The sequence below is a fragment of the Halyomorpha halys genome, unplaced genomic scaffold (genome assembly GCF_000696795.3).
Source record: "Halyomorpha halys isolate HHAL.00 unplaced genomic scaffold, Hhal_1.1 Scaffold121.1, whole genome shotgun sequence".
Classification (NCBI taxonomy): Eukaryota; Metazoa; Arthropoda; class Insecta; order Hemiptera; family Pentatomidae; genus Halyomorpha; species Halyomorpha halys.
In genome coordinates this window covers 297301-305466 of record NW_027107242.1, presented here as the reverse complement: position 1 = coordinate 305466, position 8166 = coordinate 297301, and positions in this window count along the sequence as shown.

The following is an 8166-nucleotide window of genomic DNA, read 5'->3' as shown; positions in this document are numbered from 1 at the left end:
ATTTATCAGAAGAGTTTTTTTTTATTGAAGGTCACTAAAAACGAATCTGACTTCCTTTTTCCTAATAAAATACCTTTTGGCCTGCTTTGCTGGAAACATATTTTGGCATTAGTAATTTTTAATACATATAAACTCATTTACTTCAATCAGCAATATTTTTTCTTACAATATACAAATATGAAATACAAATCAATTCATTTATAATAAATTTGAAATGCATACAGAATATCACACAAATACTAAAATATATAAAATAATTTTGATGTTTTTAAATTTTGTTTACCAAAAATTAACCTTTTGCAATATTATTGTATTTTGTAATAATTGGCAAATTTTTTATTCAATATTGTTTGAATTTTTTTAATGAGTTATTATATATCAGTAGATAACGAAAATTAAATATTTTTATATTTTAAATGGATGCTGTTTCGGTTCCCATCCAGTTTTTGTGAAAGTGCATCATAAAAATTGTTTGTTGCCTTATTGCTAATATTGACTTAACAAAGATCTACATTTCCATGAAATTAATTATCTTTTAAATAAGCATCTATAATATGTATATAGTACTCAATTTATCACGCAAAGTAGACAAAGTTCTGAAAGAACGAACACACATTCTATAACAAAACTTTAATAAATGTGGGTGAAATATTTAATACGTTATATTTTAACGAATAATAGTTCTTGTCTTAGTTTGGGTATTTTGTTTTCCTATCATATTTCCCCATACATTGGATATGAAATAATGGGTACATTTTGACTTATGCCCCAGTGAATTTAATTTTGTTTACCAGAAAGGTACATGCGTGGACCTTTTCGGAAGCATGGTTAAAACGGAACTGCGAAAAACATCACATCCTACCAAAAGAAATGGATAGAATAGAAATTAAAAAAACATATCAGTTCATTCTCTCTTTTCCTTTCATTTACTAAATATATTGTTTATTTAGAAACAAAAGTACAGAAAGTTTAAGGACATGAAGATCGTGCAATACTGAATTACTGTTACTTTATTATTTTTCTGTTTCAAAAGGTAAAATATCTTAAGTAGAAGAACCTTATGAAAATTAGAGAAAATATGATTTCCATTTTCTGTTTCCTCTTCGTGAAATTGCCTGGGGGACTGAAATTTTTTTTTGAAAGGGATTTTTCCTTATCGGGTGTATGAATTACCGAATATCGGTATTCGACTGTATCCGAATACGAAATCTGGAAAAACAGGTTTGAAAATTAAACTTTTAAAAGAATATACACAAACTTCTTATCGATGCATATGAGGTGTATCGGGCACTTTGTCAGCTCCTCTGCAAAGTTGATATTCAACCCTGGCTCGTGAATTGAATACGTTATGAGAGAAAGGCTTAAAGTACTGATGCGGAAAGATTTGGAATTTGAATTCTTTTGTAGATTATGCAAATTGAGCAAAACGAAATGGCCCTCTTTGGCATTTTCAATAAGTTTTTGAGAACCGAATATTATTTTTTTTAAAATTTGAATAAGTTACAAAGTGCAGTTATCCTTTTGCAATTTATCCTGGGAATGATACACTAATGAAGCGTGTGAAAATAGATGAAAGAAAAGATTGCAGTCCTATGAGATCAGACATTTTTGAAAAATGTCTATTAAAAGTGGGTTTTAAAAATACCTAAAGGGGATAAATGATTATGGCTCTGAGTAAGAGAGAGGATAGGGGTGACTCCATAAATTATTTAATTCTGAATAATTAAGATGAGGAAATTAAAATTAATAATTGACTGAAAATAAAAACTGAATTTTTAAGAATCAACAAATGTTTATAATGAGATGTAGATAGTTGACCGTAGATTAATGCTTGAAGAAGTTTATCGGGGGGTGCGGTCAGCAAAGAACAACATAAATAAACAAAACAATATTTATTTATTTTATGCCGACGTTTCGACCTGAGTTTCAGGTCTTCATCAGGGCTATAGAACAGAAGAGATAACAACAACATTTAGAGTAACATACAATTGAAAAGGAATAGTATACAAACAAATTTAGAATTATATAAAATATTGAATTAAATCATAAATGATAAAAAATGATAACTAATAATTGAATAGTACAAATTTTTTTTTTTTTTTTTTTAAATTGATTGATATTTGTGGAATTGTATGGTAGTAAATTGAAAACAGTGACTAATATAATATCATGTAGGTAAGAAGATATGTATGATATAAGATATGCAAGTAGTGTCTAAAAAGATTGTAAAATTAAATAAATAAATGGAATCTGCAAATTGAACATTATGACAAACAATGAAAATAGTGAGTGGCTTATATCTGAATTACATTGTGAGTATTAACTTATATACCTATACTAAATACTCACAATGTAATTCAGATATAAGCCACTCACTATTTTCATTGTTTGTCATAATGTTCAATTTGCAGATTCCATTTATTTATTTAATTTTACAATCTTTTTAGACACTACTTGCATATCTTATATCATACATATCTTCTTACCTACATGATATTATATTAGTCACTGTTTTCAATTTACTACCATACAATTCCACAAATATCAATCAATTTAAAAAAAAAAAAAAAAAAAATTTGTACTATTCAATTATTAGTTATCATTTTTTATCATTTATGATTTAATTCAATATTTTATATAATTCTAAATTTGTTTGTATACTATTCCTTTTCAATTGTATGTTACTCTAAATGTTGTTGTTATCTCTTCTGTTCTATAGCCCTGATGAAGACCTGAAACTCAGGTCGAAACGTCGGCATAAAATAAATAAATATTGTTTTGTTTATTTATGTTGTTCTTTGCTGACCGCACCCCCCGATAAACTTCTTCAAGCAACAAATGTTTAATTTTGTTTTGATTCAATTCATTAAAGTTTTTCTTTCCTGTTTTACCCAGTTATCTTCATAGTATAAATAGAGAGATGTCAATATATTAATTCTCGTTTATTTTATTTAATATAATACACGTTTAAATTTCAGGCTAGAAATTGCAGTTAGAACTGAATCGTATATGAAATAAGAAATTCTTTTATTATTTTATCTCATATTATACACTAACATTTTCGTTTTATTTAAGCAATATTCAAAGAACAAGGTTTTTGTGTTGATTTTTCACTAGTCAACCACAAACTTTTTAGTGTACATTACTTCAGGAAATTTTATTGAAATCGAGAGCTTCAACTAATGGACATATCATTGCTTAGTTGCTATTTCTCTGCCTTACACATTTGGTAATAATGATTTGATTTTATCAACCAAACAGAGAATTAGTTTGGAATTTTCATCTATATTTGGCATCCGAAGCAGTGTTTATGAATGAGGTGAATGAATGAAGTGAATTTTAGACCTAGCAATAGTGTCTATCTTACATAATAAATTAGCTATAGGAGGAAAATACAGTGTTACCGGCTGGTATACTAACTACTGTAGTAGTCACTTCCTTTATGACTAAGGATGTTTACCACTTTATGAAATTAATTTCACTTAACTAAATTAATTTCAATCTTTAGCATCAAGATACCATTTGCCAGAAATATTGTGGGGACCATTATTTGTATGGCTAAGATTTTATTAATACATGAGTAATAATATAAAAGCTCTTTTGGGGTGCTTCATTCGTGGTCTAGGTGGTTGTTCACTACTCTATGAAGTAAATTTAATTTAAAAAAATAAATGTTTTGGCATAAAAATTATATTTGCCAAAAATATTTTCTGTACCATTTTTCCCGTCAAGACTAACTAACAATATATTAATTAAACATAAAAATACAAAAGCCCTTTTGAGATGCTTCATTCCTGACTTGGGCCGTTCACTACTTTATTAATTAAATTTTACTGTAAAAAAGTAAATTCATTAGCATTAAGATACGATTTGACAGAAATATTATGGAGACCATTATATGTCTCCATAGCAATTTTATTAATAAATACTTAAAAATATAAAATCTCTTTTGGGGTTCTTCATTCCTGATCTCTATCGTTTTTGTTCTAAATGTTCGAGCACCTCTGTATCTACCATGGAAAAGACTAATGTAGTTTCTTTTCTTATTCTTTTTTTCACCTCATGTGTGGCATATGAAAGATAATATGAGCTCATACAAAACAGTTTGATAACGGCCTTAGTAAATACGTTTCTGAAATATGGAAATAATTCAGTTATATTAAAATATATTTAGGAATTTACTTTAAAACGCGGTCTTCATTTTGGTCATTTTCATTATACATCTTTTATTTTAATCAGAAATATAATATCCAGTGTAATTTAATAATCAAATAAAAGTTTTTTTTAAGATTGTACTTATACATTGAATTATTTTGTCGACATAACAATTAATTATTTACTAATTCATGGCTAGTATAAATTTAGTTATAATCCAATATACATGTTTATGGATTCAAAGAGAAAATAACTTCGATTGTATTATAATTTCTTTAATTTATAATAACATAATACTTTATGTAATTGAAGATGTTTTGCAGCTTATATATATTAAATAATAATTGTTATATTTTAAAATAAATATAAGTCTTTTCAAACCAATGAAGTTTCGCAAAACTTAGTGCATCCAAATTTAAATACCATATTTTGATCTTTATAATATTTTTAAAACTCTTATTTTTTAAGTCACTACATGGTTATATTTATAAGAATACAAATAACAATGCAATACAAAATAACAAATAACTTATCAACAGGTTTTACTGTTTTCTCAATAACCTCACTGTGTGGATGTATTGAATTTAGTATTTCTCATCTTCTTCTTCTATAATACGTTGTCTTCTTTTAATCATACAGTTATCAAGGGAGAGGGGGTTTAAACATAAGGGGATGTGAGGTGTTTTAAACACGGGACTGACTGATTATTAAACTCTGACATTTATTGCTATCCTTGGAGTAATAACTATGCACGTGACTTGTACTAAAATAATAACATTGGTTAAAAACTTAATTATTTTCGTTTTTTCTTTTTTAATGTACACTTCTGATCTAATTAAAAAGAAATACTAATGAGTTTTTTTTTAAATTTCTGTGTACCGTTAATATTACTAATTTGCCGTAAAATTCAGTAAACACAAGAGATATATTTCCACATTTATTTTCAATTTAACAATTAAATGGTCACCTTTTAGGAGCTAATAAAACTGTTCTAATAAATAAAAATGTGCTAATAATATTTAAAATTGGTAAAAATACTGTATCTCCAATTTTTATCATTAGTTATATTTATATAATTAAGCATATGGGCCATTCTCATCAGACTTCTCGAATTGGCTCTTCTAATAAGATGTTTTTTAGAAAAAATAATATATCTACATTTTTTGTATGCTCCCTAAGATATCTCCTTCTAGGAAAAAAAGTATATATTTTTCGAGTTATTTAATTGTTAATAGTTGAAAAAAAGTAAATTGAAAATGTATTATTATTTTCTCTCATATATGTTAGTAAAAATTATAAATTCTTTATACTATATTTATAAGGAAAAAACTACTCACTGCTGTTGATCTTCGTAGTGGAATGTTTAATGCGTCTATGGGGGGTCATATAGAATTGATTAAAAATATTTACAAGGATCTGAAGTTATTGAAATATCCAGTTAAAAAATGCTACGAACTTAGTTTACAACCCAATATATATATATATATATATATATTACTATAGTCCCGTTACTATAGTCCCAGCCGTTACAGCAGACTCCTACCCGCCTACAATGAATGGCTTACTCAAACCCTGTGCGAAACTTTTAAGTCTCTGGAGAGCCAGAACCATTGAAACGCCTTACATTGCACGGCTCCAGTACAGACTGGAAAAAGAGCAATTTGTGCTCTAAGTAGGAGAAAGCAGGGCTCTTCACAGGCTCCTCATGAAAGTGAGATATCTTCTTTCAAATAAAGGACCTTCTCTTTTTTCGGCCTTCCTCGGACACCGTTTAGTACGCCTTTGTGAAAGTGCCATGCTATCCAGAGGACCACATAGGATAGCAAGAATATATTTGGGTTCCCCAGGTGTTTTAGGATGACTTTAGTCATCATAAATAATCTGTCTATTTCGAGTTTCAATAATTTACTATTGGGCATAATTATTTACGAGGAAGAAAATTCGTAGTCTTGTACGTGGTTAAAATGTAAACACACCATAAGCTAAGTTTTACTTCATTAAAAATTGGCTGAGAAAGTATGTACTAAATGGATCCTAATAATAGTTTTTCTCTTTTCTGCTATGCTCGAAGTTTAATTCTTTGCCATATGATGTTATAGCATAAGAGGCTCTTCAGATAAGATCATTTTTTTTTCTCGGCAACTTTGGGTTATTTACTGAAATAAACAACATAACCGTTAAAACCATAATTGTTAAATATGTAAAATTCAACAAACGTTATAAAAAAAGTTATAATTTTTAATTAGCAAAATCAATTACTTCATTAAAATATGTTTCTTAAAGTAAGACGATTATGGATCGCAGGGCACTTGATCTGAGAGTCTAGTAAAAAGTAATATCAATTACAATTACTGTAATTTGGGACAAATACCATTAAAATTTTGGTTACTAATGAGTGAATGTAATTTTAATAATGATTCAAAATTACAATCATTAGTTGAGCCAAATTAGTTGCAATTATTTTCGATTGTAATTAGCAATTAAAATTACTTTTTGCCCATCGCTTCTCGACCCTTCTTGCAATGATGATATCGAAAAGATACATTGCTGAATTCCGAGAGATGTATATTAATGTAGTTATTCTCTGTGCACGCTGTTGAGATCTTTTAATCTGATGCAAGCTTTTCTTGTAATGGGATGTAACTTTTATTAGATTGTAACAATTTCATTTATTTATCCAGAGCGATTAAAATTTTAAGCTACTGATTGGTACTGGAAATATTGCGGGGAGGAGGATACGTCCGGAAAGAGGACCTGTTAGTCTTTTTTTTAGACTCGAATTTTTACTGAAATTTAAACGGGACAACCAATCTTTGGAGGACACATCTTATTCTTGGATCTTTCAGAGCATAGAAGACAAGTTTAAGCTAACTTTTCAATTTAACTCGATGTAAGTTAATTTCATCAAAGAATGTTCTGCCACTACTTCGAGTAATAATATGTATGTTTTGTAACGATTTTTTTATATCTATCCACGATTACAAGTGTAAGGAGGATTGTCTGGAATAAAAGAAGAAGCAAGATTAGAAACTATTGGGTTGAGTGATTAGGGAGTTTGTAATGGAAGGATTGATATCAGGTTCGGGCTAGATCGGTTACAAATTGAACATTAAGGTCTTTGTGGATGATTTTATTTGTGACAAAGTAGGGAGCATTTAGGATTTTACAAAGGATTTTGGATTGTAAGGATTGAATACGAGAGGAATTCGAAGGTTTAGTGGGGCCCCAAAGCTTAACTCCCTATGTCCAGATTGGCCTTATAATTGTCATGTAAATCAGTATTTTGTAATAAATTGAAAGTTTGGACCGTTTGCCTAGTAAGTGATGTAATAGTCAAAATCGACGTACTGTTTCCTGTCTTTTTAGTCTTGTGTGAGGATTCCAGGTTAGTCGTTTCTCCAGATGTATTCCAAGGTAGCGGATCTGTTCAACAGGGGTAAGGGCAACATTATTGAAGTATAATGTAGGACAGTCAGTATGTTTACGATGGAGGGTAAAGGTAATTTGATGGGATTTGTTGGAATTTATTTTAAACCTCCAATTACGACACCATTCTTCGAGGGCTGTGAAATGGGATTGAAGAGTTTGGGATGCAATTAAAGGGATATTCAAATGAAATTTTAACAACCAATTTATAAAGGAAACATCATATTCTAGGATTCTATCAGAGCCTAGAAGAAAGGTTTAAGCTTATTTTTCAATGGAACTCCAGGTAACATAAGTTAATTTTATCAAAGACTGCTCTGCTACTACTTCTAGTAATAGTATGAATGTTTTCAAGAGAAAATAATAAATACCCTAAAAATGTGGTAAAGAGGTGGGTGAGGTATGCAACATTCCCTTTAATTATTTTTGGTGTGATTATCTCTCCCTAAGATTGTTTTCGTTGCAAGATAGAGTCAGTGCTTAAAAGAGATTCCCTCCTGTATCCCATTAATTGGCTGTATATTTAAACTCGTATTGACCGGGAGACCAATATATACCGGGAGAATATATATATATATATATATA